This window comes from Platalea leucorodia (genome assembly GCF_965183815.1).
Source record: "Platalea leucorodia genome assembly, chromosome: 4".
NCBI classification, from domain to species: Eukaryota; Metazoa; Chordata; class Aves; order Pelecaniformes; family Threskiornithidae; genus Platalea; species Platalea leucorodia.
In genome coordinates this window covers 10976928-10987727 of record NC_138826.1, presented here as the reverse complement: position 1 = coordinate 10987727, position 10800 = coordinate 10976928, and positions in this window count along the sequence as shown.

Here is a 10800-nt window from a genome sequence, read left to right as displayed (position 1 = left end):
TGGCTTACCTGATGAACGATGTGGACTCTGCAAGACAACGTCAGGTTTCTCACTAGGCTGGTGCCTATTCATTAATGGGACATTCAGGAACATGTGAAGTGAAAGCATTAGCTAGATGTCTGTCCTGCCAGAGAGCGTTGTCAGAAGGGGAAGTTTTATGCATTTTAAGGGGCCTTAAGCAGTTCTGAGCTATTAAAAACTGTATAGGAAAGGGGGCTGTCCCTGCTGTCTTGTGGCCAGAGAGGTCAATAATAATGCTAAGCCTGCGTTGCCAGCTTTATGGTGCACACATCCCTCTGGCTGCCATGTTGTGACTGCTGTCCTGGACCAAACCCAAAGAAAACCTTCTCTTGCTGCTTCTTTGTTCAGTTGCTTTCTCCATTCAGACCCATGACCTTGTCCAGTCAGCACCATCCCCAGTGAACATGATTGCTGCTTCTGTGGATTTAATGAACTTTCCAGTTCTCTTCTGCGACCAGCTAAGTAACGTCGCCTCTTCCCTGAGCTGCATGCCCTGCTTGCGTGTATTCATTTGTACATACTCCCTTTATTGATACTGCTTGCAGGAGTTGCAGCCAGGCGTGCCTACTGAAGCAGCAATAAAATACCCTATGACTTTACCACACAACCAGAAAACTTACTTGTAAGTAAAAATAATATTTAACCTCTTCTTAGTAGAAACAGGTTTATGGCTTTGCTCTGTCTCATTTGATGCATTTGTCTTCCTGTTCCCTGCTAACTTGGACCCCTTTGACCAAATTCAGCCAAATTTAATAGAAGAGCAGACCTCTCAAAAATTCCTGTAGGTTTCAGGAAAATGAGCAGTCAAGAGGAGAGAAGTCCCACTGGTGTCCCTACCAAGAGAAAGGCTGCAGCGTGACATCCACCCAAATTGGACACTACCTGGGAGGGAGAAATTATAAATGCCTCTCTCCCCAGGAAAAGCTCACATCCCATTTATATACTAGAGAATCCAACCCTGAGGAAACAAGGCCTCATTAGTGTCATTGCCCGAGGAACTACTTAATTAAAGGACAACAGAGTTGAGAGCATTGTTATGTAGGCCTTTGTTCCTTACACCTGGTCATTTCCATTGATGTAAAATGTCATCTTTCTGATCTGGTAGCATTTTGCACCCACTTTAGACAAGTATTCCTGACCAGCCGAGGAGATGCAGAGCAGGGAAGAATTAGACCTTTATTACTGAGGTAATTATAGCCTCACCTAACCATCAGGCGGAGGGTGTACACCTCTATTAGCCAGTGCTCCCACAAAGAGAACAAAGGCTGGCTGGAAAGTGGGAGCCACCCAGGGATCATCCCTGTGTCCAGCTACACCACTCAGGTGGCAGACGTGCCGGGGAGGTCATGACCACAAGCTCCCGCATTGCCCAGTCTCCTGCTTGTTTTCCCAGTTTTAAATCCACCTTGACTTAGTGATACTGGTGAAGGCCATGAGATGGGGAGACTAAAACGAGGAACGGTACCATAACCAAGGAAATCAGCTCTCAGTTAAAATGCTAAAGGAGGTAGGGGGGAGCTTTCAAAGCTTGTCTCAGCAACTAGCCTAATTCTGTTTCCAAAAGCCACTGTTGAGTGCTTTTGAAAATTTTATCCTAGATGCTTGGCTCAAAGACCTTAACCAAAGATTTTTTTTTTCTCTATCTGCTATACGAAAGCTAAATATAAACCGACGTTATTGAACAAAACCCTAACAAAACCCCTGTTGCAGGTCTAGAAAAATCTTTACTCAGAAAATCAAATTATTGGAGACCACCATCTAAAGTGTGCTTCAGGTTTGGATGCCTCTTGTTTTGTGTATGCAATTTGGCATACAAAAAAAAATTATTTCTAACAGCAAATATTTGCTTTCCGTTCTTTTTATCTTCTCCTATTTGTCTTTTGTTCTCCTGCCCTCAGAAAATCAGGACCTGAGTGTCTCCGGATGGGTTTTGAAAACGTGGATTAGTGTATTTTACCCATACAAGTATGTGCATATGTGTGTCTGCTGTTTGCCTGAAGAGCGTCTTAATGACTTTTCCGCTGATTGCCTGTGGGACCACAGGCAAGTCATAAAGCTAGCCTGTGCCTCAGTTTACCCACTGCAACTTCATTAACGCTAACCTACCTCATGAAGTGTTGTAATGTTTAATGTATTATGTGCTCTGTAATCGTTGGATTAAATGTATTATGTAAGTGAAAAGCACCCATTTGATGTGTATGTAAATGCTGCAGTATTATAGGTAGGAGGGTCATTTGGGTGTAAGTGTAATACAAGCGCTGGCAAAAGGCAAAAGGGATTCCATTGTATTGACTTATTTTTAAAGAGCTTTTTATTTACTGAAATGCTCTGGACACCCAGAAAGAGAGACATTCCTCACTAAGCAGCTCTGCTGTTTCATCTGTCTTGAAGTGCTTTGATAAATGGATTGAAACTTGTCGGCTTTTCCTGTAGTTTCTGAGACTCCCTCTGGAAACTCTGTTGAAATGTTATTATTGTAACTTCTTAGAGCGCTACTTAATGAATTGTAACAGATATCCCTGCGAGTCTCGCAGACGCCGCGAGGACTGTGCTTCCTCCCCTTCCCGCTGCAGAAGCAAACCAGTGCCATGCAAACACATGGCAGCAGAGCTCGCATCCTCTTCCACCAAGAGCAGTTGGTCTCTCACTGGGGAAAATACCTCTCACCTTCATAAGGCTTCAGCCCAAGCCTTGTGTCCCAGACGGGTGATCGGTGGGTCTTCAGTGACATTGAACAGAGCCAGATGTTGTCCCTTGGGTTAGAGATTAATTTTATCTTTTAAGAAGAAACCTTAGGAAGGATGACAAATTAGCACGGGTTTAAGTCTGTGTTGGTTGATTTCCTCTTTCTCTTGCATGGGATATTTTGGCTTGCGTGCAGTGCCTGACCTATCCTGAAGCTCAGACTGGTGACTTAGGTGCCTGTGGACAGTCTGAACTCGTGCTGCCCGCAGGTCCCACCAGCCCTCGGAGCTGCCTTCTCTCAGGCAACAGTTACATGATGTTACCACATGGGCTGATGAGATGGGTGGAGAGCTAAACGTAGCATCTCTTCTGAAGCACAGGAATGACCCAGCAGGGCCATTAGATCTGCCAGAGGAAATCTGCTGAGAGGGTGGTCAGAGGTGCCTGACAGGGACACGTATGTAGTGTGGAACTGCAGTGGAGCTAGAAGGTGGAAAGAAGTTAACCATCTTGGGGTCACCTTGGACCCTAGTAATGTCCTACCCTGTTGCATCCCACAGTGGAGCAATGGGATGCCATGATGACTCCTTATTTCCTACCTCCAACCTATTCAAAGGAATCTCGCTCCTCCTCTGCTGTCTCTGAAGCAGGGGGTGTGTGACGCCCTGCTTGGTTGGGTAGCTCAGTTGTGCTGGGTAGGCTCAAAGCTCCTTGTCCTGATGCAATGGTCACTTGAGAGTTTGAAAGTTTTTTAGTGTTTGGGGTTTTTTTCTGTTTTAATCTTCTCACTGGGTTTCAGTTGTCCTTGTTTTTGTAAGAATATGAAACTGAGCTATTGCTACTGAGGTTGTCATGAAGCACGAAATGGCTAAACGCACAGCCCCAGCAGCATTAACAGCTGTGCCCCTTGCCCTGTGTGGTATGGCTGACAGGTGCCTGCAGTAGATAGCGCTGGCCATCTCCAGCTTGAAAAATAAGAGCGTGCCTTCCCCTTGCCTCCAAATATGAACTTGGGCCATCCTGAGTGAGGTACGCAGGAAGGCAGGAGGGGAATTTTGGAGGAGCTCTTAGTCAGTCTGGTGTTGGAGCAGAACTACGAAGTGGCTGGGTATGGGTCGTCTCTCCACAAGTGAGGCCTCAGAGGTGCCTCCATTACCCTCAGCACATTGAGGCCATGTTTGATTTTTCTGAGCCTTTTATTTCACTTTTTATTAACATTTTGCATATTAAAATTTGTGTAGACAGCCAGAAGAGAGCAGCATCTACACAATACTTGACACAATGGAGAGGATTAGGAATCTGTGGCTCAGTTCTTCAGGACCTGAACTGGGGGGGTGTGGGGGTGGTTAAGTGTCCTTTCTTTACACTTCATTTTAAAAGTACTTCTAATTTCTTTCTGTGTGTCCTCACTAAAATACAATCTATGTCCAATACTGACTTGTGGTCTCAGCTGATAGTTTCAAAAAATTAAATAACACCAGGGTTATCTTGGTCTTTTTGCTGAGCTGTTCACATTTGCTTTTAAAGTTTCTTCCCTCTTCTCAACCAGCCCAAACCTATTAGTGTGCATACTTAAGTACAGTGATGCCAAAATAGGAAATTATTTTCAAAATAACGACTAGTGATTCAGGATTTTTCTGGTATTTCAGCTGCCCTTGCATGAAATTCCTCCAATATTTTCATTCACGGTAGGAATGCTCTGGAAATCAAACCTACTAAAGTTGCCTCTGTTTATTCCTCCCAAAGTGAAATTATCCATGTCCTCTTGTCCCTTGTGAGATCCTGGAGGAAACTGTCTGCGCACACACATTGACACATCTTTGGAGCATTCCACACGAGCCAGTGAAATTACACCAGAAATATGAATTTAGCCCACAGAGCGTGTGCGCACTGTGCTGTCAGTACAGGGTACACACACACACACATGCCCCAGCAAATGCTCACATTTAAATTTCAGAATAAGCCATTCAAGACACTGTTGTGTGATTCACCTCATGACCGTGCACTGTATACCTTCCTGAAAAACAAATGGGTATTCTGTGAATGTTACCGCTTTGCAAAAATATTTGACATGGGTTTAGTTGTTTTTAATATTGAGGTTTTTGAAATCTCAGTAATTGTCATGATTACTGTGTGTAATAGAAATTAGAAGGAAGCCTGGGTTTTGTCTTTGAAGCTACCTACTTCTAAGAGTACATTTTTTTAAGTTTTCTTTTTAAGGTGCTTCTTCATGCCCCAGCTAAACTTTCCCCAGATTACGTGTTAGCTATGATAGCTGCTCTATAGTTAGATTTTAATCAGCCTCAGTACACAGTAATGTTAAACACTGAAAGAGCTACTAATTAATCGCCTTTCTGTATGTAACAGAGAGATAAATATCCATCCCGGAGGAATTGTAATTTCATGGTTTCTAATGATGGTTAGATTACATTATCTGGATCACTTAGGCTGTGGGTGTCATAAAAAATGCTCAAAGTCATTTATATTCAGTTTAATATTTTTTTTAACTTTGTAAGCCTGAGAAAATAATGCGGTGTTAGCAAGTCTGTTTCATATTTTAGTTAAATATACCTTTGTTGCACTGACTGAATGGATTCAGATGACAGTGACAAACTCAGTTCTTTTCTATTTAACATGCACCCTCTGCAATCAAATTAACAACGTACAAATCTTCATCGGGCTTCTGCAGAAGAGTCTGTTGGTTCCTCGGCATTGTTGAGCTTTGGGGAAAGGTTTTGGTTTTGGATGTCTGTTTGCAATGAGTTTTTCTGCTAATTCTTGTATGTTCTGTAAAGGCTCAGTTGTCTATCTTGAAGCAAGAATTAACTGGACTTTTGGGTTGTATCAGGCTGTGGCTCAAATAAAATAATGCAATCTGACAGCAATGCGATCCTCTCATTTTCCCCTCCCCACTTCTAACTGCTTGGAGTCCACGCGCAACTTGTGTGCCTGCCCATATGCATCCACGACACACTTAAATTTGGTAGCTACGAGAATACAAAAAAACCAATCCTACTGCATGTGCATATTGTAACAGCTAATAGTTGCATATTTTGAAGTTAGACTCATTCATATTTAAAAGGCTGAGGCTTCTTTGAACTGCTGTGTTGGAGGGGGAAGTTAATTGTTTCTGAATGAGGATGATACTCCCTTTCCATATCAATTATGTGTACTGCTCCGAATTATCAATAAAGCTTATTTCCAATCTCCATAGTCTGCAGTTTTGCAGCAGGCGAGTGTGCTTGCAGAAAGTTGCCCGGGCTCCAGGGCTGCAGCCCCTTTCCGCATCCGCCGGGAGCCAGAGGCGGGAGGGAACCCCAGAGGAGCAAGGTGAGATAAAGAAATGTGATATATTTCCAAGAGAGAGTTTGTCATCAGTTAGCTAAAATTGCTTCTGAAGTTTTGCTGGCAACTGTTTTACATGTCTGACTTAGTGACGAAGGAACTATACTATCTTAATAGAGAACTCCAGAACTTCAGAAGGGTTTCTCCTTGTTTGAATGCACAGCACAATGAATTTGTACCCACAGAGCATTCACCACTTACATTTCAAAACCTACAGCACACTAAACGTGAAACTTTTGTTCAAATTTCAAGGATTTTGATAGCCCAAGTGAATAGACACTGCCTATTGATTTTTCCCTTACAATGACTCTTGGATAACCTATTTTCTCATTTATTTTTAACGACAGCTCATGAGATTTTACAGCAATTCTGCCCAACCTCCTAATATCAAAATCCCTCCTTGACCCTGAAAATTGTAATTCTGCTATAGATCACAGCTGCTGAATATTACCTTTTACTAAGCTGGTTAAATAAAATATGTCCAAATCACTAGATCCCACAGGCCATGACTGCAATTCTAATTATACAGGGTCTGTATTTCTGCTCTACTGTACAGAAAAGCACAGCTCTCTCTGAGTCCACACCAAAGTGTGGGAATCCAGAATATTGGTTCTAGTTTTGAATTTAAAAAAAAAAAAAAAAAAAGTTACATTGCTCTTCAATGATTTTCCTGTAAAACTTTTACAAGGGAACCAAACCCTTTTGATGTGTTCCATACAATAAAATGCTGTGTAAGTCTGGAGGACAGAAGCATGTGGCGAGAATTTTCTTGTGACTGGGGGATGGGTGTATTTGATGTGTACCCATTTCAAAATCAAAAAAAAAAAAAAAGAAAAAAAAAGTCTCGCACTACTCTTAGGCTGCATATTCTGCACAATGGCCTTGGAAACCAATGTAAGGAAACTAATTCTGGCCATTAAACATATCCTTTCCCCTCCCACTGCTTATTCAAAGAGTGATCACATGCTCCCTGCTGCAAGTTACACCATTATAGAATTTAGATATTGAAGAAACCTATTAGATTAGCCGTTCCACCTACTGATGTGGGATTGTTCCCTGGAGAACCTTATTCATTAGTGGATCACAGCCTAACCTTGTGGGCACACTGTGCCAAGACCACCTTGGTTTTGTTCTGCTTTTTCCCCCGTCCTTTCCCTCTGGTGCTAAGAGAGCGGCTGAGGGGGTGGTTTGGTGAGGAGCACGATGGAGAAGATGGAATTCTTTAGGCTCGTGGTCAGACTGCTGGTTTGGATGCTTGAGTGTGTGCGTACTTATGTGGATGATTAATTTGTGTACTTTTTTTAATTAGTATCCAAGTACAGAGGACTAGATGGGGGTGGCGGGTGGTCTTATTCAACCTAATTCACTGTAAGATCTTCTGGAGCCCAGTGGTCTCCTACAGCAAATTACCTTCATGGCTTGCCCTGATTCTGCAGTGTCCTCAGATCTAGTCTCCATTTTGCTTTCTGCTTTCACTCCTTTGTGAGCAGATGGAGCCAAACTTTTAATTGCTTGTCTGCCAGGGAAGGCAGCTTGGCATTTTGCTGCTTTTCCAGGACAGAAAGTTTTTATTTCGGTTATTCTATGGTCTGATCCCATAAAACTCTGAGCTTTCCAGGGCAGCTGTGGGTGCTTGGCATGTCTCACAGTTGTGCCTGGTACTGGGGCACTTTCAGCTGCGTTTCCTACTCCAAACTTTTCCTCTCAGAGCTTCGTTTGCGCCTTCTGTCCTGATGACTTTTCTTAGTGATTCCCCTTATCCAGAATCCCTGGGAAGACTCCAGCACCAGCCCATTCTCTGGGGTCAACCACTCACGATTTAATAGTCTGATTCAAACCCGCTATTGAAGCACCTTAAGTCTGTCACTTTAGGTAAGCTTATTTGTTGCTAGTTCTCCCCTGTTCTGGCCCCTGTGGGTATGAGCCCCACACCACATTGCAGCTGCACCTTTCCTCCACAGGCCATGCACACATGGACTACTGCCTCCAGGCCCCTGTAAGGTCCCCAGAGGTGAAACCAAGGTCCAGAGAGGTCTGTCTGCAAGCAGACATCTGCTGACCCCAACATGGACCAACATGAGTCCTGCAGAGCCCAGACCAGGTACAGGAAGCCTGTAAGGAGAACCACAAAGGAGACCTTGCATCCTTTGGAGATGCACTCCCCCTTCATCTGAGGACCTGGTCCTCAGAACTTCCCTTCAGTTGATGGAGACTGGGAAAAGTGTGAGAAAGGGAGGGAAGCAACCGCTTCCATCCTGCAGTTTCAAAGTTCTGGTTTCCGCCCTCAGAATATAATAAATGGCTGCTGAGTTACTTGACATGGAGCTAAAGTCTGTAGGGTGAATTTTCAGAGCAACGCACAGGAAATTATATGCACAATTACTGTTGTTAACAGAGCCTGGGCATGTAACTCCCTGCACAGCAGGCTGGAAATCTTCCCCATGCATGTTTAATGGCGTTTGGGTTGCTACATTCCTAGGGCTGTGTCCCTTTTCTAATGCCTAGTGTCCTGGATGAAACAAAGGCAGTACTGAATGTAAAAGAGATTTTATTTTGCTATTAAAATAATATTCTCTTGATCTGCAGTCTTCCTCTAATGCCAAAGAACTTCTTGCCTCACTCAGTGATCCCTTAACCTTTCTGTTCTGTGAGAAAAAAATGAGAAAAAAAAAATCACAGTTTTATTTATTTTTTTTTCTTCTTCTAAATGTATGCCATATAACCTGCTTATCAATGTTCATACAAATGAGTATATACGTGTTCATACAAGCAGCACAGTTATTCTGGTGATGGATGTTGTTGAAATAAGTGTAGGTGATAACACTGAAAATATTCATCTAAATCTTAATGCGTAAAGGCTTCTGAGTAAATAATATATTTGCACATCTTCATAGGAAAATGAATTGTATGTATGTGCCATTTCACTAATCATGAATGTATTTAAAATGTCTCCCTGCTCAGGAGGTTATTAATGTGGTATTTAAACTCCAGTGCATTGTACACTAGGAAGGGTCTGTAAATTTGGGATTGTCTTTTGCCTCCATGCTGTTTATTTAGTTTTATGTACCATAATTGTTTTCCTTTCCCCCGAAGAAGGTTATCATCTCCTGCACCTAGATCAGTTCAAATGGACTTTAATTATCTCCAATGAAAATTAAATTACTCCTCTAAACTAACAGTTTTGCAACTAAAAGGAGCTTATATTTACAGCTGTGCTGCCTTATTGATTGAAATTTTCTTCTACGCACATTATGTTTGACTCTCCAGCTTTCTGCAAGGTCTGAAGGCAGAAAGCAAGGTGCTGTAAACTGAGACTAGAAACACCAAAGTAAAAACACACACACATCAAATATATATATAAAAAAAGACATCAAATACATACACAAGTTTCTAAAAGGTTTCAATCATTCTAAAATTGCACATGATTGCTCTTCGGCTCCCCAAAACGCTTTCATCTAAGAGCAGAAAAAAGTGTAGCTTTCTCAAGTTTTAAAAGCATTGTTGGGGCATGCCTAATAGATTTGTCTAACTCTGTATGTCTTGATATATGCAGCATGGGTGATTGTATTCTCCTTAGCATAGATCTTGAAACTGTAAATAAATTTTTGAAGTAAATAGTCACTTGATAATTGCTTAATGAAGTATCACACACCAGCAGTTTTGAATACAAAAAAAAAAAGTTCAAACCTACCGTGTGGTGTCTCTTTTTACTGGAAATGGGCTTTTACTTTTAAACTTCTGTTATATTTGGAGAGAAGTAATCCCACGGAAAATGATACCAGTACTAATAGGGAACATATTATCTTTCATGTGGGTATTTTTTTCATGTTTAAGGTTTCTTTGTTATTATCTCAGTAGCAAGACTCTCCACACAGTCTTAGGCAGAAAATCAAAATATGCCTTAAAGCAATAATCTTTTAATAAGTATCAAATGTCTTTCAATAAGATAAAAGAATTCTGTAGCATGCTTATACACACACACACATACACACACATTTACTTCACCATTAATCTTATTTTATACCTTTTCAACAACATTTTGGGGAATATCTTTTTTTTTTTTTTTTTAACCAAGACTGAACCCTCCTCACAAATTTGAGATAATTAAATTTCCCAGTGCTACTAAAAATTCTGTTCGAATTGGTCTCTCCGCTTGTTGGGGCTCCTTGTTCAAAGGACTTTGGGAGATGGGAGCATCTGCTATGGCCTCAGACATTTCCATCAGCTAAAATAAGGGTGTTGATCCAAACTTCATTAAGACACCAGCTTGGAGAATAGAGTCTTTTTGCACTGATTTTTCAGGAGTGCGGGATGGAGTGCATTCACCCAGCCAAATTTTGGGTAAGTAAAGTGAGATCCTTTGGAAGAGGTGCAAGGAGCATGCCTCATTCTGTTAACGGACACAAAGGGACGCTGGGCTTCACCATCCAGGCCCAGACTTGTCCCATGCAACTTTATGTTCCTATCCAGGGAAACTAAGTTAGCAGGTTAGAGATCTGAGGTGCCTTCTATAGGCAGCAGGGATATATGGGCAAGATCCCTAAAATTAGACTGGGGAAATGCCCTGCCAGTCTTCTGCCAAGGAGGAGAGGGATGAACGCAACAGACTGAAAGGTGAAAGCAGAGGAAGTCTGGACTGCCACTGATGAGGTTCAGCCTTCTCCTTCGCTAATCAGGGGAAAGATATTGCACGCTCTTAACTCTCATCCAGCCTTAGACTTTGACCTGTTTCTTGAGAGGAAAGCAATA